The 24,858-nt window shown below is 40.1% G+C and overlaps 1 long non-coding RNA gene across 1 annotated transcript in view; it reads left to right on the forward strand.

Annotated features, from left to right (window-relative positions):
- Positions 1-22,029: 22,029 nt before the first annotated feature.
- The window catches only part of LOC125327860, a 35,154-nt gene continuing 32,325 nt past the window's right edge, over positions 22,030-24,858 (forward strand). The window contains exon 1 of the long non-coding RNA XR_007204401.1: positions 22,030-22,168. This is a non-coding gene — a long non-coding RNA (uncharacterized LOC125327860). The remainder of the gene's footprint in view (positions 22,169-24,858) is intronic.

A 24,858-nucleotide genomic window follows, 5' to 3' on the forward strand; every position in this document is an offset into this window, starting at 1 on the left:
CATCTCAAGTTGATCCTCCAGGCGTGAGAGTGTTTGGTCACTGAACAAACTGGATTACTGTATGTTGGGCCACTGCCATTTCAAAACATGGGGGAGGAGGAGAGAGAGAGGAAGATTTCCAGATCTAAGAGATTTGTTTCACTAGAAACTAGAGTAAACAGTTTTATTTCTGCTTTTGGATTTATTTGTTTGTTTTAAATGTGTGATGTGATCAACTTCTATTTGAGAGCAATAAGAGCTGAATATCTTAATACTTGAGATATTTGGTGTTTGCAAAGTAGTAAATAATCTGCCATTCAGAATTTGCTAAATATCCTATCAATAATGTACTTTAAAAAAAAAAAATATATATATATTTGCTGGGCTGCAATGCTTTGCAGTAATGGAAAATTTCCATGTCCTGTCTACTTACCTCTTGTGTGGCACTGAAAGGCTGAAATATTAAATAACTACATACATCATACTGAAAAACTCCATGGTGAGGCCCTGAAAAAATTATTTTCCAAATAATTCCCTTACTAGTTAAAAAAGTCATAAAGTCAGCCCCTAACCATAAAACATATCACTCATATTTCAATTCTCAGGTGCCATGCCAGGATCATGACTGCTGTGCATGAACTGTTCCCACGCAGGCCCAGGGAAACCAGGCTGCCCTTGCCTCCCAGTGCTTCCATCTCAGCATCCTTATGCTGGAGATCACAATCCCGTGTGGTACTCAGCTTAGCTCCATCTGTTACTGGTGCCCTCAGTTTTTAAAAGCTTAACCCAGGTATACGTTTGCTGCTTAGTTCCCTGTTGACATGTGGGAGAATCAATGCTGCCTTTTCCTGAGTTCCTTGTGTTACACATGATCTGGCTGCACAGGTTGGGCTGGCCATGCCATGAAATCTTGCGGGCAGCTGAGGAGCAAAGCACTGGAGACGATCACTGGTTTCCTGGAGTGCTGGATCAGAGTAGCTGCAAATGCTGGCACCGGCTACATGAGCACTGGTGAGGCTGTTTTTGTGAAAGCTCATGAAGGTTCTGAAGGGAGACCTGTTCTTCATCAAATCCACTGCTGCTGAGGCAGAGACCTTCTTGTATTTGTATTTGCCTTATCCCTTAAAACTAACTCCACATGTATATTTAAGATTAGCTAATGGAAAAACGTGAAGTGTTGTGTTTTAGCCAAAGCTTCCCTTTAGGGAAGTGGAGCAGCTCTGTTTTGGAGAGATCTGGAGAAGTGCCTGGCTGTCCAGTGCTGTGAGTCTCCTGAACTGCATCTTCCATCACAGCTACCCTTTAGGACTGCAGAAGGAAGGAGGTTTTTCTTACTTTTCTAGTTGTAAAACATAATTAATGAGAAAATTTCAATATGCACAGAGAAAAGGACACCCATGAAAACCGAATTCTTAAGTTCGTAATTTTTTGGAAAAAAATGTAGTTATTTGTAGCACATATGCAGACACAGAGAGATGTGAATTTGGCTTCTGATGTGGTTAGAAAGCTCGTGGGATTGGAGCACGCATGCTACTGGTAGCCTGAAATGGCTCATAGTGGCTGCTCAAATGGAGAGTTTTTTGCCTCCCGGTGGTTAGGCAAACACTTGTTTTTAACTGCCTTTACTTCTTATTCTCTGATTTTTAATGCAACTCTGCTAAATGTGTCTTTTCCACAGCACTCAACTCTTATGCATTATAGTCCTGCTCTGCATGACCTTTGAGAGCTGGAAAGAGCAGTCCTACATGAAATAATGAAAAAGGTTAAAGGCATTAGTTAGATTTTTTTATGCTGTCTTATGTTTTGGCCAAAAGTGTAAATTCACCTCAGTATTTCTGAAGCATTTCCTACAGAATGCTAGAAAATTACCTTTAAAATAAAGCAATTATTAAAAGCACTTTGCATGTTGTCTCTGAGCCTTAAGCTTTGAAGAATACCAATATAATAGAATCAAACCAAATCGAGAGCTGTGAAGAATATCAATTTCTACATTAAATAATTTTATTTCTTAAATTTTCTATATCTATTGAACTTTCTATTCCTTTCTGTAGGAACGTATATATTAGATATTTCTCCCACAAACTAAAGCAGCTATCAATCTAAAAAACCTAAAGCTGTATTTCACCTTGGTACTACGTAATTTTGTTACAGGTACAGAAATGGAGGATGTGAAATTCATCAAAATACCTATCTATTGCCTTTATTTGTTTTTATCCAGGTCACAAAGGCAAAACTGTGGCCTTCAGTGCCACTTTGACTCAGGATCCCTATTCCCAAAGGCCATTCCTGCGCTTTCCAAACATGTAAGTATTTTTGGCCCTAAATTTTGGCAAGCATGAATGTATGAAGGATACTCATCTAGGTTCTGTTTTCATCATTCTGTTCATGGATATCCACATCCTAAGAAGAGTTTGAAAGCAAAATAATTAAAATAGAGTAATGGATCTAAAACCCTAATCTCAGGTTTTAAGCATGATATCAGCAATAAACTGGCTTTAGTGGAAGATTACTCAGAATTTCTGTTGTCATTGCCATTTTCAATTGCATGCAATGTTTCTAGACAAGTCTCACTGTTCTGGAACCTACTTATTCCAAATAGCAATGATAAGGTTTTATGAATCTGAAAATAAGTCTCTTTGAACTGAGTTAAATCTGCAGTGGTGCCAGCGCTCAGTCTCTGACTGTTAGTTCATGGGGAAAAATGAACTTATCTTACATAACTTCAAAATTAAATAATTAAAAACAATCCCTTTCCCTCCCTGTGTGTAGTTCCCCCCCGCTCCCCTTTCTTTACGGTTAATAATTATAATAACATACTCAGATGCAGGCAGTGTTATTATCTGATAATGCCTGAAATTTGAAATGGGCCTATTAGCCACCCGAGGCGAAACATAATTGCCCAGTTTCTGTGCACTATCAGATGGCAGATGATGTTGCTGAATGTTATTACTTAAGTATTTCAGTTTTTCATATGGTGGAGAAATTAAATTTCAACTGTGTTCTGCAGCAAAACATTCTGTTTAGAAGGGTGTTGCTATTTGCAAAAGGTTGTGATGCTGGTACTGTTACCCCTACAACCTCTGGCAAAATGGGTGCTTTGACAGTATAATTAAAGCTGAAGAGCATTGCTGCTGGGAACATGAATGTGGCATATATTATAGTGAGCCTTTGCACTTCCAAAAAACAATCATCCCATGTCAGCTTTCCTGAGTAAGCAAGGCCTGAGCCCATTTCATTGCTGGTAAGTTACACATCTCCAGCTCATAAGCACTTTCCATTGAAATTTCTCATGGACTGGTGTTCCCAATTCTGAGTTCTTCTTCACACTACAAGTTTTAAATGTTCAAATTAAATTCTCAGCTACTGCTCCTTTTTTTCTCTTTTTTTTTTTTTTCCCCTTAAATAATTTGTTTATGTCTGCTTTAAAGCTCTGTTGACCCCAGGAGTAGGGACGCCAGCTCATAGCTCCTTCAGATGGGAGGTGTTGTGGGGCTCTGGGCCAGCAAGACTGATGTTGCTAATAAGGCCTGGTGGTGTGACTCAGAATGAAGGGTTACTTGCCGAACAAAAAAAAAGGGTGCAGCTTGAATAATTTCATGTTACATTGAAACCTCTGGGAGTCCCTCCCAGTGGAGCAAGTCTAATAACACTGCCTGGGCAGAATAGACTTCGGGGCTTGATATATCAGCCTCACCTAAAAGAGCAAGAAGAAACTATGCTTTATAAGAATCAGAATGTACTGGTATTTAGCATCTTTGTGTTACTGCCTAAGGCAGGCATAAACCAGTAGTTATTCCAATCTGTTGTAAGAATGATGTGCTTTCAAAGAATTTCAGAGAGGTAAGCTCTTTAGAGAGTTGACTTTTTAAGAATTTTCTGGCTTCTAGCTCAGGTTAGGGTTAGTTCATCTGTATAAAACTTCCAGATGCTGTGAGTCTCTATATAATGTCCTGGTTACACAATTCTCATTCACAGGTAAAGATGTAAGTTTTGAGTGGGGTCTAGTCTCCTGCAAAATCACCTTTGACTTCATGTCCTCTGTTTTTACTTTCCCTTGAAGGACGAAAAACACTTACAACCCAATGAATAATTCTATTTCAAATTTTTTTTTGTTTGTTTGAGAAACTCATATTATATTGCTTAATTTTCATATTAACAGCTAATTGAGAAAAACACTTCATTGTTGAATATGAAAACATTTCAATTTCTCCTTTGCAGATGCTTTTGCAGCATCCTGGCTCTGCTTTTTTTTTTTATGAAAAGAACAATTAATGAAATCATGATTAGGAAATCCTGATAAGAGGAGGAATTCAAAAGCAGCATCTAGAGCAACAAAAATGAACTTCAGAGTGGGGAGAACCAACTCTTTCCCCACCTTTCCCCTGCAGCAATGGCTGATGCATGGAGCCCTTGATTCAAACAGAGCAGCGAGGGAGCAGCAGAGGGTTATGTCAGTGGCGCAGTGTGCTGGAAGGTATTCCTTCTGTGTCGGGTTGTGTGTACATCATGCAAATAAGCTTGTTACCAAAATGCTGTTTTTCCTAAGAATTTACTCTGCTCCGAGAAAGGGAGGTATTTGCTTTCTAGGGTGGGGGGAAATTGTGTTACCATATTTCTGCCTCATTAAACTATTTTTTAAACTCTTTAAAATAGGGAAGACCTACATTTGTAAGGATTGGAATAGGACATAAAGGAGAACAGAACTCTACTAAACTTTGCTGCTTTTTAGAGTTAGTGGATTTGAATAGAAAAACTTTGAATTATTCAGGATAAGATGAATTTTGAGCCAAATTTCCAGTTTTAAGGAAAAAAAGCAATTTCTCTAGCAGGTCACAAGTAGATACAGTCCTTTTTGTTTCTATTTGATACCTCATTCCTTACTTAGGAGATGCTTTAATGGCCTGAGCCGGTAAAGTGAACTCTTGGTGAAGTTTTTGTATATACACACACCCTGGACTTTGGGAAAATAAGAATAGTAGTCTCAAATCTCTGTAAATACAAGGATGTCATCCCCAGATACAGGAAATGCAGCAGAGAAGGAGCTTTATTTGCTCTTCAGCTCATCTGAATGCTGGTAAAAAAAATCCAGCTCTGAAGCCCAGATTCTCTTTTCAGAGCATCAATATAAATGTGAAGAACTTTGCTGGAAAACGATTCTTCCAGAAGGTCAGTGTTCCAGGTCTGCAAGGTTCAGAACTCCTGCTAGCCTTCTTCCCCTGGACCTTGTTTCTGGTCTGTGCAAAATGGGCAAGACCAGTACTGCCAAGGCTTGCTTTGGCTCACCCCATCTCAAAAGCAGAGCTTTAAAAATGGAAGAGCAGACCAACTTAGAAGATATGAACAGATGAACAGTTAGTAACTAAAATTCATTTTTAATATTCATCTCCCAATTGTTTTGGAGAGGGGGTTAGCAAGACTACTCAAAAATTCTGTCTGAATGCTGCATGATCAACCGTGCTTTGGCAAAGTTGCCGCCAAGCCTCCCAGAAGTCCTTCACAGCACAGCAAGCTCCCAGACTTGTATAGCTTCCTCTTGGCAAGGGCATTTGATAGTCCGCAGACTTCAATGCCAGAACTGGAAAACAATAAAATAAACTATAAGCTATAATGCAAAAAGAGAAAAAAAAAGAAAAGAAAAGAAAAATTATACCCATTGTAATTGAGTCAGCTTGTTGAGGGACATAAAAATCTAATAAATTGTTTTTGCATAACAGTTGTCACATTGGGCTCTAATTGAGCAGCCAGATGGAGCCTTGTAGTTGTAGACTGTAGCAGTAGTATTCCTGGGACACACAAAACCACGTGAGGTGATGAACATTAGGTTCATCTTTCTATTAATGTGTAAGGAAAGCTCCGCTTTACAGGCAAAACCAGGTTTCCCAAACCAAACATATTCCGCTCAATGTGCTTCTCTCCCCTGTGTGGCAGATAGAAACCTTTATTTTAATGGATCCTTTCTGGGCTTATAGGTATTGCTAAATATACTCTGAAGTTGGGGCGTGGGTGCCTTCCAAATGCCCAAATGACATGGAGTATCTACAGGAATTTCATTTCCTTTCTAACGTTTTTTTATATGCTCCATATGCGTGGCACATTTAAAAGGAGACTGACGAGACATTTTTCATAAACATTCTGTGTCTTAGTGTTTATAAAAGCTTCTTGGGAAAACTGAAGCTTAAATCCATTTCTTGAGTGAATTGTTTCTCTCCTCCATCTGGATACTTTGATTTACTTGCCTGTGAGCTTTCTGGCAGTAGCAGAAGCAAGCAGTAATAAGGAAGTGAGAATATTTAACTATTTATCCCTAAAATTAACCAAAAATAGGCAAATCCCATTTTGAATGTGCAAAGCTTGGCAGCATTCCGTCAAATAGGGCATTAAATCAAATACAGTCGAGAAATAAAAATGACCAAACAAACATTTTTATACCTAAATACAAACAGTGTTTTTGTGTTCCCTAAGATGTTCTTTGTCCAATAAACTTCATTGACTTTGGAAAGGGCTCAACAGAACTCTACCAATGTCTGGTTTTTTTTAATGTATCTACTTGATGATACGTGGACAAGTAGGCAAAAATACTGATCTGGGAAAAAAATGAATTTGCCGATCTCTTTCCTAGCTTCCAATAATGATTAAAGTTACAATAATTCCTCTAGGATTTAGTGACCCTTCTCTTCAAAGGAGGAGAACTGCTAAGGGCAGCTGCCACTGCTGCACTGCATGAATTTAGCAGGATGCTGGCTGGGACATGGTGCACGGTTGTGACTTTGCAGTGACTGTGAGCATTGCATACGCACCATGAGCAGCTGCCCTTGTGCTGAGGCCTTGGCCAGCCTGCCACATCAACCTCTGATGGGCAGAGAGCAACCCCTGGTTCTTTTTATTGATTTGGCCACAATTAAGATCTATTATCTTCATTGTGAAACCTTCTTTTTTTTTTGCAGTCTCCCTCTCAAACAGTCTTTGGATGGCATTTCTTTCTGCTTTTCTCTTACTTTCACAGTTCTCCCTAATTTCCTGTCCTTCTGTCTTCTAATCTGACTCCTAATTTCACGGCTGTGCAGACTACTTATTAACAGCTGTCATATTCTTTCTCCTTTCTCCTTCTACCCTCCCTTCTTGTAGCTGAAAATTTCAGCTAAAAATAGGTAGGATATGCTCTGGGGAATTCACAACAACTCTTAAGGAGCAGTACACAGGTTGCTTTCACTGCTGTAAAACACTATTTGACAATAAAAACAAAGTGCTTCAAAAGATTCATCTCTCGCCAGAAGCAACCTTAATTTCAGTTCTTGGGAAGGTCTCTATGTTCCCTTTCACTGCAATTTGCTAAAGAAGGATTAATTTGAATTTTTTCTATTTTATATATTTTCTCTATTTTATATAACTATTTATATACCTATATAGATATAAATTATATATATTACTGTTTTGAAGTATCTTATGTATTACTATTTTGTAGTCATTCTAATGTAATACTACATTAAAACAATGCATTGATAATAGAAAGTAATACTTAGCACATTTTCAATTAATAGCTTGTCTGAAAATGGATCTTTGTCAGAGATGAAACCTTATTATTATCTAGTCATTTCTTAATGATTGAACTAAAACGAATGAGTCAGTGCTTTGTTCCTCTGAGAAATCATCAAAAAAAGAAGTTCTTTCCTCACATTTCAACCAAGGACTTCAAAACTTCCACATGCCTGCAGGAAAGATGCCTCCTTTTCAGGATATCATTCCCCATATGCATTTCTGAAATATCTGAAATTAGGCTGAATAGGCATACGCAGTCACAGGCACCAGAAACCCAACAATTTCATTTTATGTCTTGGCCAATGTTTTTTGAATGTGAGATTCCACAGTTTAGCTAAAGTACACACAGAGATTATGAGAGAAAATATTCTTTCTTTTGAGAGAGAACTGCTTAATTGTTTCATTAATATTAAAATGTGCACAAAGATTTACTTTTTTATTCTGAGCTGGGACAGCCCTTCAAACGAACAGTGCTGGTCCATTGCTATTATGCTGTCATGTTTAAAAAAAAAAAAAAAGAAAGAAAGAGGTACCTTCCATTTTAACAACTTCTTGGCTTTTTACCTTATAATTATAGATTGATTATGGCTTTTAATCTCACTTTTTAATGTGGTTTTTATTGTTAAGGATGATAGGTCCAAGGGGATTTTCAGATGTGAGATGACTCCTTTGGGAATGATATGTATAAGAACTGCTGGATGCTGCAGATAAGCTTGACACATCTGGGAAGCAATCTGTGTGTGGGTTTTGAGGGCACGTGCCATTAGTGGCTCCAACCACCACCCAGGGATAGTGTGAGCTCAGAGTTTGCTCAGTGCTCTTGACCCTACCCTGGCAGGATGTTTCTGTTTGGCTTCTTGCTGAGGCAGTGGGCAAAAGCAAGATGGGATGAGATTCTTCGGCCAGGTATACATCTGAAAGATCATTGTGGGGAAAATTCCCAAGTGACATCTTCATCCTAAAAATCAGTCAGCACTTTGGTGTCTTTGTGTGAAGACAGACACTCAGGAAACTCTGCTCTGGTCATATCCGAGAGAGATGATTCTATTGTGAATGTCTTTTTAATCCTGGGCATGTCAGGGTGACATTTTAGGTTACAAGTAACTATCTAGTGCTGTGCATAGAGAACATAGTATTTCTAAAGGGAAGCCCATGTAGGACAACCAACTTCCCCCTACCATGGCAGGCTGGAGGGGTATCTGGAAGTACACACAGTCTGTGAGGTGTCTGATGTCCACATCTAGGCTCATGGGGCTCTTCCCCCTTTGTCATAACTATACAACCTTTTTGCAAGGGAAGCAGTAATTGTGTGCTAGCTAAGTTTCTTTCTGGTGGAGTCTGATTTCTCAGGAGCATGTGTCTGTTCCATACTCCCATGTGGGCTCTGAAGGCACAGCATCAGCCCTGGCGAACCTCAGGATTCTTTAATTGCCTACTCTGATGAGATCTCAAGGTGTAGGCTTGTTACTCATTGGATTTGTTCTGGTATATTGAAAACGGTTTTTTCAGGTGTTCAAATGCAGGTTTTTGTATATGGGCCTTGGAATCACTTTTAAATCCTTGGTGTATATGTATTTGTTTATTACATTGATAAAAAACATCCAAAGGTACCTCGCTTCTTGGGTGCTGCCTTGGCACACAGAATGTTATAAGAATAAACATTGTTCATATGACCCAGGCCCTAGACCTCATTACCAGCCTAATGAGGCTGGCTGTGCCTTGCAACAAATTCTAAGAGTCTCACCTCACCAAGCTCGGGATTGGCAGCTGGAGAGAACCCATAGAAAAATACCAGTGAAGAAGGCTTCTCAGGCAAGCATTCATAGGAATGTCTTGAGCTGTCTGGAGTTGGAAATTTTCTGTTGACATGAATTTTTCCCAGGAAAAGATACAATTTTGTAGAAAACAATTCTCATGGCAAAATTTTTATTTGCAGCTTATCATTTCCTGGATGACAGCCACAGAGAACAGAAACAGAATTCTGTCTTCGAATTAAGGAAGGAAGCTGTGTATGTGGACACCCAGCTGTTGACCTGCATCTGTCAAATTTAATACACTTTGATATCCAGTAGTGGAAGTGGCAAATCTGAAACATCAAAATAATATACATGCCCGAATTACCATGCAGACTCCTTGCCAGATGTCTGATAAGAATCTTCCCATTCATTTGGTCCAATGCTTTAAGCATATAACAAATTAAGTGAAACTTCAGTCTTTTGTCAGTGAAGACTACAAACTACATCTCACCACTAACAGGAAGTGGAAACTGTATGTGCCTGTGTGTGGTCTATCCCTTATTCATCAATTTCATCTCTATGGAGCTGCTTTTTTTGATTAGGTTTTCATTACAAACCGACTGCAAAACACAGATTTAAATAAAGGAAAGCTTGTGTGTGGTATTGGCAGTTTTACTACTTGAGGAATAATAACTTGTGAGCATGGATTTACCTGAACTTCAGCTCCTGGACATTTTCTAGAAACCTGTTTTATTGAAAAAACCCTATCATATTGACATTTTTATGTCTGCTGTTCTCGCCATCAATGCTTTTTTTAGAATCCTTTTGTGCTGCCTATTCCTCAGTCTTGGCCTTAGGATCCAGGTTTATTTCACAAGCAAAAATTTTTTTTACAAAGATGCCCTTAGGTAGATCAGAAACCTTTACATCACTTTTACTGTAATAACATCCTGAACTTACTTTATCCCTAGTGCAACTTTCCCAGAAATTATTTTTACCTAAATTGCAACAAATAAAGATGTCTGTCAGGCAAAATAAAAAGTAATAGTTATAGGTGAGTTTGTATTTCTGGAATACTCCTCATATAAAATTAATGTAGCGCAACACATACACACACAAAGCAGTAAAAAACCCCCCAACATTGAATTAGCGATTCAAATTCTGTTTCCAATTAAGTTGTTGTATACCCAGAGCAATTCCACAGATTGCTGCATTATTACTTTTGATTTATTCCAGTATAATTAAGAAAAACTTATGTCATCAACTCCAACGGAAGTCATAGTCTGAAAATTTAAACTAGAGAAATATACTTTGAGATAGTTTCTGAGTAATGAATTGCAATGTAATTCAGTATTAAAAGAAGCAGTGATTTAATACTAGTACCCTTTCATTGTCTTAACTTTGTATTCCAGGTATGCATCCCAGTTAGGAAAAAACCCCCAACCAAAGTACTAAGACTCAAACAAAAGTGTTTTAATTTTAATTTTTATATTATAGGTACTATTTGTCTGCCAAACATTGAGTTAAATTTGTGGAACAATCCAGACCTCTAGCAGAACAGACTCAAAGCAGAAAGACCCACTAAATGAATGACCCACTAAACTTTTTCAGTCCAAAATAATTGCATTCTGCTCCATTTTCCTTATCCTGATACTTTACTTTCCTGATATATTCTTCAATATGCATTTGTTCCGTGAGTTATGACTCCTTATAGCTGCTCAGATCAATTCTTTGTTTACTGTGTATACCAAGTTGCATTCATCTATCCTCCTTTCTGCTAATAATTGATTTTTGCATGAATCCTAACTATCCTAAAAACCTTTCAAGGATTACTACAAATTAGTCAGACTCATAAAAATAGATGTCTTTTTGCCATTAATTCTTTATCACCTGTTTGACTCAGTCAAATCAGATTTTGAATTATTTCAAACATATGCCCATACTTTCTGAGGAATTACTAAAAACTGTCCTGACAGATGAAACTTTAGATGGCAGTATAAGCATGACCTGGCATGAGACTTTTTTGGGTAGTCCCAGAACCTGTACTGCCTGCACCTCAGTTTTAGAAACCAAATTAAATATTGCTGGCCACTTAATCAAATATCATGTATCCTGCTACAAAATCTAGCAATAAACTAGCCAGAAAGGGCAATAGTTCTGTATTCAATTTCTCTTTTTTTTCTACAGAAGAGGGGATAAATAAATGTCAAATGCACAGAGAGAGACTGCTATTTCACTGCAGAAATAATTAGATGGACCTTTCTTGACTCCTAGACTAGAGAATAAAATACTTCTAGGTAATAGTGCCCTTTGTGCTGTTTTTAAGAGTCTGTGAGTGATGCCTCCTCTTGCAAAGGCACACTTCCCTCTGTGATTAAATATTTACCACAGTGAAAGACCAGCAGCAGGACTAAGTGCCTCCAATTGACTATTGCAGAGGTCCATAAGAGACTACAGTACATATATAAATATTTTAAAAGATCGGGTCAGAGCAGTGTCCATATCAGGCCATCTCCCCGTAGATCAGGGTGTGCTGTTTGTTGGTAGGCAGATGCATGTTTGCTTACCAACAAACTAAACCTCCACTTTATTTGCTGTGCCTTTGCTATAGATCAGTTGTTAAATTATCACATTAATCATGCATATGAAGAGCTCTGCTTTGTCTGGTGATTCAGAAGGGCAAGAAAAATATAATTAAAGGTGCTACAATCTGGTTTTTTTTTGTCCTGGGTATTGTTATTGTTTCCAGGGTTCACACACAGGAAGGAAATTCACATTTAATTCTTTGGACCAAGAGGTGTCCGAATTTATGAGGATCTTAGCCACATGGGAGCCATCTGTCTTTTCTTTCCTTGAAAAAACAAAATACAGGGCACCTTGCCCCAGGTCTGCTATCAAGAGCATTTGGAGGGAGTAGAAGGGACTCAATAACGCTCTCCCAGGCTGGCTGCTGATCCAGAGCATAAGACCATGCTCCAAGACAAAGGTTGACCGGTCCTTGGCTTATATCTTGAGGAAAAGGATGATCATTGTGAGGGCTTTTGAGTTCATGGCTGCTCAGTTTTTTTCACTTTTCTGTGGAGAACAACTCTAATTATGGGTCCTACTAAAACTTATGGTTGTGGAATTCATCTGGTCTGACAGTACCCTCAGGAGAGTTCCCTATAGAACCCAGGGCTTACAGACTTCTGTCTGCAATTCTCTTCCTGCTGGATACATCTTGTTTGTGGTAGTAGAATGAGCTGAGGGGAAAAAAAAAAGAAGAAAAAAGACAAAACCTGAAGAAGGGACTCTGTTGCAACAGATTTGGGGAATCAGAACAATAATGCATTTTATACTGAACTGTGGTGATATAAACAAGTATAGTTCTGTATTCAATGAGGAAACTAATTAATCAACAGTTTATCAAAAATATGTCTGAAATAAAGTATGAAACAAGCAATTTTTATGCAGCCCTCTGAGATTTGAGAACACATCTCTATAAGGTGTTACAAAATCTTACAGCAGTTTAAGGTATGTGAGTGAAACAGATTCATTGGTACTAAGACCAGGGCAATGACAGGAGAGCACTTCAGACAATGGATATCTATTGCTGGGTTTAAACATATTTCCTCTCATAACAACTCTGTTTTCAGTTTCTCCATCCTAGTCACTCAGGCATGAGTTTAACTCAAGCTTAGACTCTGGGTATAGGATCTCCTCAAGCAGGCTTGTGTTTGGGGTACCTCAGAACACATTTGAAGCACCCCAGATTCCCCTCAGCCAGGATGGAGCCTGCACACACTGCACGTCAAACCCCATATGGGAATCGCGTGATGTTGTGAAAGGCTCGCTGTGGGTCATCCCTCCCCCTGGGGGAACAGAACCCAGGAGGAATGGAGCTAAGCTGCAGCAAGGCTTTGTTAGCTATCAGCTGTGCTAAAGACCAGCACTGGGAAGCAGCAGGGACTCATTAGCCTTCCTGAGACCCTATGTGTGGAGGGAGGAGAGGCAACTGCTTCTGTGGGCTTCTGGGAGTCCTTGCCTGTCAGGGTACAAAAGGCCTGTTTATGCTCACATGACCTTTCTGTATGAACCTGCTTTGCAGTCAGGTGCTGAAAGATGTTTCACGCAGTTAGTTATTTCTGGTGGGTAACAGGCCCCTCACTTCAGCAGTTTTTCTAGCAGGAGTAGAGTAGGTTGTCTTTTTTTTGGTTTCAGGCTAAATAAAAATGACTTTATGGAAGCTTAATGAAAAGTTTGTTTGATAAGAAGACATTATCAGCACTAACAATTAGCAAAGAGAGGCATAATCAAGGCTGGCACCTCCGGAAGCAGGAAGGAGGTAACCTGGTTCTGGAGGTTTTGGGCAACATCTTTTGTAAACTGGTCTCCTTGTAGCTGAGGAATAGCAATCCTGTCTCTCCTCTGCTTGAATGACTCCCAGGGACCCAGCAGTGCAGCTATCGTTGGCAGAGCAACACCAACTACTTTTTAGAAAACATGAAGCAGGGCAGGTGAGCAGTATAGGGCTTCTCTTTTGCTCAAATAAAACACAAACTGCACTGTAATTTCTCCAGTGAAGGGTAGCACTGTATCTCCATGTGCAGCCTTGGCCATGATGAAGCTGTGTTCTGGCCAGGCGCTCTGCAAACCATACCCAGTAGATGTTGAAAAGGCTAAGAGCTCCCGCCGGTGTTACATGGAAGAGATGAGATTTGTTTATTTATTTTTAGAATGGAAAACAGCCTCAGTTGTGGCAAAATATTGTGCAACTCCAGCACAAAAACCAGGTTGCAACATTGAGCATGGCTGGTAAATAGACTTCTTTTTCATGTTTAACAGATGTAACCCTTGCCTCAAAGTTCAGACATGCACACATTTTAGTCAATGCACACCAATCAGGAGATACCCTCTTCAGAGGCAGTGCATTCAGAGATGGAATACTTTTGGATCATATTAAAGAAGACGGGACAAGAATTAGTTTGTTATTTCCTTGGATGTGTAGAGATATATTTAAAATTGTGGTGATCTTGTAATTGTGGTGTTTGTTTTCAGTAATTCCAACTGAGAGGGGACACATGAAAATACATTTCAGGCAGCATCTTGTTTTAAAAAATTTAATGGCTACATACCTACATGAAACATCTTAGCAGGTTCATTTCTGATGAAGTAAGTAATAATCAGCATACATCAAACAGGCCATCAAGCCACCTCTGAATGGCTTGGCCAAGAAAAATAACAGCTTTCCTTCTGATTATGATCACAATATTGTCAGAATAATAATTACTTTTTTCTACACAAGTACACAGCACTGTGGGAATTCTTAACATGTTGGTCATCTTGAAGGAATCATAATTTACCATTTCAGCACCACCAAATGCCTGGGAGAGTATATGGCTGCTACAACCTGAACATGTTCATTTTCATTTAAAACTGTTTTGGCTTCAGCAGTACCCAGAGATCTTATACAAGGCTGGGATGATAAACATACTCCAAGATGTGGCCAAGGGCCAAGGAACTGTTGTTTCAATACTTCATGTTCTTGCTCTTTGACAGGGTCCTTAATAAAGCTGTGTCTCCCAGGATGGACCACAGTCTTGTAAACTACAAAAGCTCACAATAGGGGAATTAACCAGGCTGAGAAACCCTGAGGGGACCTGAAAGAAATTTTTTCATTTTCTTTTCTTTTTTTCCTGTTTGGTAGGAAGGAAAATATTCTGTAAAATGTCCCAGTATTAAATGAAAAGGATTAAAATTCCCCATCCCTCCTCCCTTTTCTTTTTTCTTCATGGAAATAATGTTAATGGGAATTTTTCCAAATATGCCCACATATTACCACAGGCCTGGTTCCTACAGTATATCACCGTGTCCCGCAGCCATAGGGAGGAGGAGGAGAGAAGATCCAGCAGGCAGGAATTGTGCAGCAAGATTGATTTATTTAATTATTTTACAAACTCTTTATAGACTTTTTTCTTCATAGTCTAACTGGACAAAGGACCAGCCACCCCTTGGGGGTGATTGGCCAAAATCCTAAAACATCCATTGTCAAAATATTTTCTACTATATCATAAACAAGACTTTCCAAGGTTGCAGGTGGCTTGGTTGTTTACATTCCATGCTACCTCTTCTGTGAGAGAGAAAAATGTCTCACGGACTTAGAAAATAACAAGAAAATCCTTGCTAGCAGCATTTTTGTACCTACACCCACATGGCTTAAAAAAGTCTCCAGTCAATGTACCCTGTTTCCAACCATAATTACTCCCATCTATAGAATGTGCCACAAATACATTCTTTAAATAAAAATCAGAAAGAAGATGAAGCTGTGAAACAATGAGTGGCATCCTTTAAAAATTCAGAAGAATGAGCATAATAATTGGCCATAAGAAAGGGAGTGCCCAGAGTTTTCATTCTTATGAGTTTACAAAGAAGAATTAAAGGAAATGCTTGCGCTTGCTGAAGAAACTTAGAGGATGAAGAAGGTAAATCCTCCAGCAAATTAAATACATTGCCAGAAATACAGAGAATTCCCTTAGGTCTTACCTACATCTTTCATCTGGAGTTGTCAAAGCACTTCTTAAGGCTTCAAGAACTCCTTTGATGCTGACATCTGGGACATTTACTCCTTAAACTTACCTTCTAGAAATATTTTGGCACAAAACATCACAGAAGTTAGGTCTTATAAAACTGGAGGTGTAGTATTGTTTTAATTAGAGGAATGGTAATATTCTACATAAAAAACCAATTGTCTGAAGCATAAAACTGTATATGACCAAAACTATTCACGAACTTAGGATAAATTCAGAAAATTCTCTTTGCTTTAATAATGATACACGGGCACAACATAGCTGAGGAAACAGGTGCAGAAAATAACGATTATTCCATTGAATAGCTTGAAAATGTGGAACAAGTTCAGACAATGAAAACCTACTTCCTGGCAGAAAAGGGGGGCACAGAAATGGTCACATGACTCAAGTGAAGATAAAGGCAAAGCAGAGAGCTGAGTGCATATTTAACACCTCTAACTTCAAACCCAAGTGCCTAATGCTGACAACTCAAGAGAGTGTGTGCATATGCCGTGGTATGAAATACTGTGAGATGTGCAAGGTGCTTAACCTGTTTTTCTGATTAATGAGGAGAATTTAAGAACCATTCACATGTTTTAACTCAAAGGGACATATAACTGTATGGCTGTCTGGTTTAATTGCAGCGCAACGTGTGATTGGGTCAAAGAAATTATGCGTGCAAAATAAAGACATCATATGCCTTGAATTTGATTTTTATCTGTCCGAATTACGAATGGGTTTCAAAGTAACCATAGATGATGTCATTCATAAGAGGAGGTTGGAGAAACACGGTGACTGTGCTGTGAAAGCATGGCTGCAGCAGACTTCCTCTTCAAACAAGATTAAGGATTACTTCTGAAATTTTAGCTGGTAAACATACATATATTTCAATAGGACATTTTTCGAAATGTATCACAGATTCTTGGACTGACAGGTTGAGAGAAGGTGCTCTGAGTAATCTAGCCTGACTTAGAGGCAAGAATAAGAACCAGTGTCAGGGCATGATAAAATCATGGAAGGTTGTACTGGATTTAGAGCAGGCTTGGAGGACAACGAGACGTCTAGCACTATGAAAAGAAAAGAATGGTGTTGCATATAATTTCTTACTTTCCTATTCTGAATGTTTATCAGGGGTGCTTTCAGTGTTTGTGGGAGAATTCCCAACAGGCAGAAGAGCTGTGGTTTGAAGAGAAGCAGTGTCACTGACAGAGGAAGGACATGTGGAAGAGTTTGGGATGACTGAACCTTCTGGAATTATGCCAGCCTGATTCAGAGAAGAACTGGGGTAGTGAAATGACTGTGGGGGGACAGATGTATTAATATACAGGATGATCCAAAGGTATTACATATATTACTTGTTTACTACTAGAAATTTTTCCTATTTTTCATAATGGATACTCCTTGCAGTTTCTTCAGAAACAGTGGAACTTTCACTTCAGTGGGTTATTGTCTTAAAAAATAGTATTTTACATGGATTACAGCAATAAATTATAATTGAAGAGCTACATTTTTTTAAGTAACGCAAGGCTTTGGGGCTCAGTGTTCATGCAGAGGAATATATCAGGACTTTGTCACTTCCTTCTGGGATGGAGTTCTGAGCTAAATACACCTCCAGCACCCAAAATGAGATGCCCTTGCTAACACTAAAATGGCAGGTGGAGACCCCTGAGCATTAACCCTGAGCAGACATGGGCAGCCTGCATGGCTTGCACAGTGCTTGCGCCGTACAGACGTGGAATGACCACCAATCTGGCACAGAAGTTAAAGAAAAGGGAACAAAAGAATTTCCCTAAAATTCACAAATGTTAATGGTAGCTCAGGAGCACAAGGGACAGCGGGAACAATCTGAAATGAGAGTGGCTCAGACTCCCCATGAGGGTAGCCAAGCAGGGTCACAGAGATGCTGTGCAGTCTTACAGCAGAGTATAGGGTTGGGTATCCTCCTTCCACCCGATTTATCCTGTGATAACAAACGCGGATGTGACAGGTTCATAGATGTTGCTAAAAAACCCCAACTACAACAACAACAAAACCAACCTAAACAAACAAACAAAAATCCCAAACAAAATCCAACCAAAAAAAACCCAAAAACATAAAAAGGCTTCTATTTAATACAGCAGTGCTCTCTTGAAAACTGGAAAGATGGTGGTGTGGAAGGCACAGACAAATATTTGTACAACAGCCGTTATGTATGATATATGAAGGATAACCAAAGGAAGTTAAATTGCTCTCTCAGCAAGAGATCAATGAAAACAGAAGGGATTTGGATGAAAAACAGGCTCTGAACTTGCATTGATTAGAACTTCACAAGTTTAGTCAGAATGAACTGTTAAAAAGTCACCTTGGTCAAGAGAAATGATTAAGTGGAAACATTTTTAAAGCGAGCAAAATGCTTCCTAAAAGAATATGACAGTCTGACAGAAAATAAGCATCTGGTAGCAGACTGAAGTGAGAGCAGCTACACAGAAGAAAGAAAAATGGAATATTTTAGTTAGATTTCAGTACAAGAGATCAATCACAGGGTTCAGGTTGATCTTGCTTGAAGCAACTTGTTCTACAATTGTATTAGAAAAGGTGCTTAAGCACCCTATAATTTGAGCCCTGCTGTTCTTATGACAACACTAGAACAAGGGAACTTAAGCTAAGTTTTTTAAAACTCTGTGTGAATTTTAAGATTTGATTGCTTTATTATGGCAGACAGAGTTTTCATAAAATGGAAGTTTGGCCTAAATGAATCAGAAAATGATATATGAGGTTTGCTCACTTGATTCAACTCAAGGGGCATCTTTTAAGTCAGATGGGCACAGAGTATCATTATACCTATTGTCAGGATGGCATCCCATCCACCAAGGAGTTTGTGGACCTTGCAGTGTAGGCTGTGGTTTGCAGAGTTCTCCAGCATTGCTGGGGAAAATGGATGTGCTGAACATACCCTCATCTCTCCCAAAAGTTCTCATGCTGTTAAGTGAAATGAGAGAAGTTTGCAAATGACAAAATATTTTGACTCGCTTGGCAATGTCAAATTTCATTTTGACATTTCTGAGGCATTTCTATGAAACTGAACCCTTTCATGAATAATTTGAAAGCATGGATTTTTCATTTTAATTCTGGATGCAAACAAACACTGAAATATTTGAATTATCCATGCAGTGAAAACTGAATTTGGCCAACTCTATTCTGTAATCAGTTTAGGCATTGAATGGATTTTAATGACTCACAAACTTCCTGTGATATGTTAAATATTTCTTCTTTCTCACTTGTACCTTGAGTATGGTAAAATAATTAATGTCTTTAATCCTGATCTGTAATGACCCTGTGTAACATTGGCACCTTTTGTGTTCTTTCCTCTGCATTCACATATTTGATCTTGCTTATTAGGAGCTGTGCAGCACAGTTGTAAGTAAAATGTAGTTTTTAGACCTCAGATCATAATTTATGTAACATTAAGAGTAAGGTTTGCATATAGTCTGCCTTATCGGCTGTTAAGGCAAGTACATTTAGACACTTATCCAGAGTGCAGTATAAAATTTATCCCCTCTTCACTTCTCTTGGTTTCAACCCCTTTCCTAGAGTGATTTCTTCCTTTGCTGTCAGACCAGACCTCCTCTGGGGGCAAGGAAGGCATCCTGGATGAAATCATCATGTTTAATGAGAATTTTTCCTACCTATTAGACTTTTCTCTCTTCATTACCAGCATTAAAATCTCAGGCAGCACACATGCTGAGATGTTTCCTGGGTTGTCAGGAATATATATCCTTAGACACCCGGCCAGCAGTTTCTATAATCTTCACTGGGCATGAGGCCAGTGTGTGCCCAGGCTGTTTTCTTGGCATTAATAACAGCATGTAGACATGGTCGTTCTTGGAATTTCACATCAAGCTTGAAAATCATCTCTTACTTGTGAGCTTGTATACAACATCAGTGAACTCTGAAAATTGAAGCTGAGGATCTTGCTGTGAATAATGACAAGCCTAAACAAGATCAATAGCTGCGTTCCAAGAAGCCTGTGCACAGCTGGTGGCAAAATAGGCACATTTAATTTCCTCATATATCCGTTTAATTTTAAAATGTTGTGTATACATACACAGATCAGATTTTGAATTTGGTGCTGCATGTAGTGATTACAGCTGATCTTCAGAGTGGAATCTCAGAAAAAGTATAGAGAATAGGAATATTACTCAAAAACTTAGCAGTTTCATCTCCTTTGTCTCCTGCAGTGGTAGAATTTAGATTGCTTGACATCTTCCAACAGATGTTATAAAGGAAGCTATTTTTTTGGGGGGTCCGAGTGCTGGAGAGCTAGCCAGAGTAACGACACATACACCGATATGATTTGAGCGTCGTTCTCCGCTTTATTGTTTACCTATACAAGCTCATATCTACTTTTGCGAAGATTCACACCCAGTCCCTCTAGACGACCTCTAATCCGTGGGAGAGCCAACCAGTGTATTGCTTTGCCAAGGACTTTCAGGGCTGCCTGCAGCCAGGTATTTTCCAGGCTTGCTGGCAGACAGGGGGCAGTTCAGAGTTTTTTTCTCAGCAACCCTGGGTTGTCCAATCTTTCCAGGGGTATCATATGCCCCTGTTCTGCAAGGAATCCCTCTACACATCCCCCGTTTTCTTTTTGGGCAACCCAGGCCTGGTCGATGATCTTTCGCAGCCCTGCTTTAATGCAAGAAAAAATGCACCCAAATACTAATAAGCCCAATATAACTACAAATAGCAATCGGCAGCTTTCTACTACCAAGGTACGCAGCCAGCCGGTGATACCCAGACCCTTAAGCCAATCTCTAAGAGGGTCATCTGTCTCCTGAAGGTTTCGCAGGCCTCTCTTCACCGCATCGGAAACAGGCTACTCCGCCCGTCCAGGGATCAGGAGGTGGGCCTCCTTTTTACTTCGCCCCATTTTTACTTTGCGCCCCTCCCGTCAGCGCTGCGGCGATGACTTGTCCCTGTTTTTGCAGGACATTCTGCAGCGTTGCGGTAAATGCAGCTGTTTGAGACAACTGCTCCGCATGGCTAGCACGCACCAGCATCTCGTCTACTCCTGCTCCCTGAGGCAGTGTGGCAAGAATTGTCTTAGTTTGTCTATTAGCATTTTCAAAGGCAAGGGTCAGGAACATTTACTCTTGGAGCTCTTCAGAGAGCTCAGTTGCGTCCTTCAAGGCTGCTGACAGACGGTCAATGAACTGACCATATGGCTCCGACAGCCCCTGTCGGACTGCTGCATACGGAGGAGACTTCTTTTCGGGTACTGACAACAAGGCTTTGTGGGCAAGAGTCTGTGACAACTGATGAATGACTATGGGCATGGTCAGCTGTGTCACCGTCGCCCCGTAAGCTCCGCTCCCAGTTAGCATGTCAGCTTGGAGTGCATACAGTGGGTCTTGTGTGTCACCTTGCTGTTTGCTAGCTTCTTCTTGTGCTAGCTGCTTCCACGTTCGCTCCCAGAGCAGGAACTGTGAAGGGGTTAACAACAATTGTGTGATGCTGATGCAATCATTAGGACACAGGACATCTGCTGTAAAGATAAACTTCAGGATGCTCCGTGTAGCTTCAGACTGCAAGCCATGCGTGGTGACCGTTTGCTTCGCTTGCTGCAAGATCTTCCAGTCATGGGGCTCCCACCTTGCAGTGTCCCCCTGTATCAGTACAGGGCAGGCTAGGGCATCTACGGCTTGCCAATCTCCTTCAATAACTGTGTTACGGACAACTCTGTTCCATCTCTTTCGCAATGGATCAGTCCTCGCCGTCAGGGCTGATGGAGGCAATGGCTGCACCTCTTCTTGCGGGAAGGGAAAGGCTGTAGGCCCTGTGCCCGGTTCTCCCGATGGGAACGTAGGAGTTCTGGTGGCTGTCTTGACCGGTGGGTCCACGGGACGCCATGGTGCTGATGGTGTGGTTTCGCAAGCCTTAGACTCCAGCGCGTCCTGACGTGTAGACAATTCAGTGAGCTTCTTGATTAATTCATGCATCATCTCTTGGTGCTTCTCCTCCTCTTGGGGCTGACCCCCAGCAGCCCTGGCTGGTTCTGGCTCTGTGGGCGACAAAGCCGTAGAGGCTGCTTCGCAGTCAGACGATGATCCGCTGTCTGGCAGAGGGGGGTGGCGCGCTGCTGTTTTTGGCCGGGAGCTAGGACCGCTCACTTCCCGTATGCTCGTCTGAGCCCTGCCCCCAGAGTCGGGAGCCTGAACTTCCGTTTTTGCTGCCATTTCTACTTCAGGCGTCTGTGGGGTAACTTCCTTCCCCTTCGTGTCCAGCAGCTCCCTCAGCGAATGTACGGGTGCTGTTGTTCCCTTCATCGGTTGACCTGTGGTCAGCCCGAAGAATCGCACAACCCTGGACTCCGCCCTGGCCTCCAGGCACCGCTCCGTGAGACCCCATCTCTTTCCTTTCCGGGGCTGACACTCCCCAGCGCCTCCATGGCTGCCACGGCCACCTTCCTCTCTGCCTTCATTTCTGTGAGGGTATTAGTCACAGCTCTCCATGTTAATCTGAGAGCTTTAGCTTCTTTACCTTCCTTTCCTCCCTCAATTGTGGACAGCTACAGTTTGTTTCCAACTTCCCACCATTCTTCAGACGAGAACAAAAGCAAAGTGCATTTCAAAAACCCTTGTTCCTGGGCCCACGTTATTAGGGCATAGAGATCTCAATCTTTTACAGTCTCGCCTCTCTTAGAGAGGATGCTGGCTAGGAGATGAGTGCCAGCCTCGTATTCCATAGCTTCTTACCTGCAGGGGCCCGCTCGGCTGCGCGAGCTCCAGTCTCCGGCTCCACTCAACTTTTTTGCTGGGACACTCCCGCTCCAGCTCTCCAGGATCCTCACTGTCCTTGCAATGATTCGGAGTCTTGCTGCATTCAAGCAAAATGCATTTAAGCAAAAACAAACCACATCTAAGTGAAAATCACTCAAGTCCCTGCTCAGGCGCCAGGTTTTGGGGGGTTCAAGTGCTGGAGAGCTGGCCAGAGTAATGACACATACACCGATATGATTTGAGCGTCGTTCTCCGCTTTATTGTTTAACTATACAAGCTCATATCTACTTTTGCAAAGATTCACGCCCAGTGCCTCTAGACGGCCTCTAATCTGCAGGGGAGCCGACCAGTGCATACCTTGCCAAGGACTTTCAGGGCTGCCTGCAGCCAGGTATTTTCCAGGCTTGCCGGCAGCCAGGGGCCAGTTCATGGTTTTTTTCTCAGCAACCCTGGGTTGTCCAACCTTTCCAGGGGTATCATATGCCCCTGTTCTGCAAGGAGTCCCTCTACACTATTTGGCTATTTGGCTCAGATTTTCTACAGCACAACAATGGTCAGCAAAACATTCACATCTATTTTCAACAGGCTGTTCTGGATCTTGCTTCTATTGGTGAAAAGCAGAAAAATTTGTTTAAAACTCATCTGACACTGTGCAAGCATAAAAGCACAAAATCAGAATGAGAGCCATGGGAAAGCTTTGATAAACAATTCTATCTCTGTAGAATGGTTTCTCACATTTTCAACCTGTTCTCAAAATGTAAACTTTGATGGGAAAAATGACCTGAGCAGGAGACTGAGTATAGGGCCTGGCAGAAAACCACAAAAAATCTTGTGGATCTCTTTACAGAATGGTGAAAAATGAAACCATCTCTTCTCTTTTTGCTGAACAGCTCCAACATTATGATGAGCTATGGCTGTATTGATGAGACTGCACTCTAAGTAGTGGCTTAGAACACAGTGGGATATGCTGGGTTTTGTTTGTTTTTCTTTACTTAAGGTTAGCTGCTAATGGAAAGAGTCCCAAAGACGAGTGGTAAGTTGACCAAAGTCAGGCTCATTCACAAAGATCAATGGTCCAACAGCACTCATCTATTATCTTGGACATGTGTGCATGGTAATCAATGGTCATCCATCTCTTTCCTGGAGGTCGATTAATCTTTTAAATTTTATATGCTTGGTACCCTGGTAAAGAGCTTTTTATAAAACCCTTTTCCTTTTATATATATATAAAAGTACTAAATTATCTAAACTATATAGGATGTGGTTCTTTAAAATCTAAAGGGACTAACTGAGGTGTGAAGTCAGCTCATGGCCATTTCTTCTTCATCTTTTGAGGACACATGGTTTTAAATATTTTTACCTGTAATGATTTTAAAATCAGTGAAATAGCAAAGTTTTAGCACAGTTTACTGTTTATGAAACTGAGTAAATTAATCTTGTAGGATGGCATAAAGAGATAACACTGTCAGATGAGATTGGTGAAGTCTTGAACTTGCATTAAGACCTATGTCCTACCGAGGAAGAAACTTTATCTACATTGCGTCTTAAATAGGAGACAGAACCATGTTAAATGCATGTACCTCTGAACATTTAACTTGGCAATAGAAATTACCATCCTTCTGGTAATGTTAGATCTCTGTCTTGATCAGATGAACCTAATCAAATATCCTTCAAGACAGACCTTCAGCTGGGTGGAATAAATAGCCACCTGACAGTTTATAAGATATCTTGACAAGAGAGGAACAAGAGTTGTCCTTGGAATATTCCCCAGCATCCAAAATACTTAGAGAAAGGCAGTATCTTGCTGATAACACAACCTATGCAGCCTTAATTGAAAGACTTCTCAGCTGGAAAAAAAGTAGAAAATATCTAGTTAAATCATCATCTTGCATAAAGCAAATAATTCCTCCTACTTTTGTCTATTTGTTTTGTTTTTCTTGAAATATAATTGCATCAAGAGCTTTATTATCAGCAGGAATTCTAAAATTAGATAAAAAATTAACCTTCATTAATATTGGTTTCATTTTTATTATATACTCTTCGATATACTTTGCTCTGTTCAAGTGCACCAGGTTTTTGTAAAAAAAAAATGTCCCTATTTTTGTTTTCTAAGTGCTTAATGCAAAGTGAAGATGGATGAAATAAGATATCCTATGTTGAAAAGAAAAAAATTTAAATCATAATTTACTAAGTGGTTTAATATGTCTAGTACTCTTACAGTAATATATTATTACATTATTGTATATAGTTTCTTATTTTTAAAAAGTTAAGTTCTTCAAGAGAAAAATTAAGGAAATTTATCCAAGA

Source organism: Corvus hawaiiensis, chromosome 1 (genome assembly GCF_020740725.1).
Source record: "Corvus hawaiiensis isolate bCorHaw1 chromosome 1, bCorHaw1.pri.cur, whole genome shotgun sequence".
Taxonomy (NCBI): domain Eukaryota; kingdom Metazoa; phylum Chordata; class Aves; order Passeriformes; family Corvidae; genus Corvus; species Corvus hawaiiensis.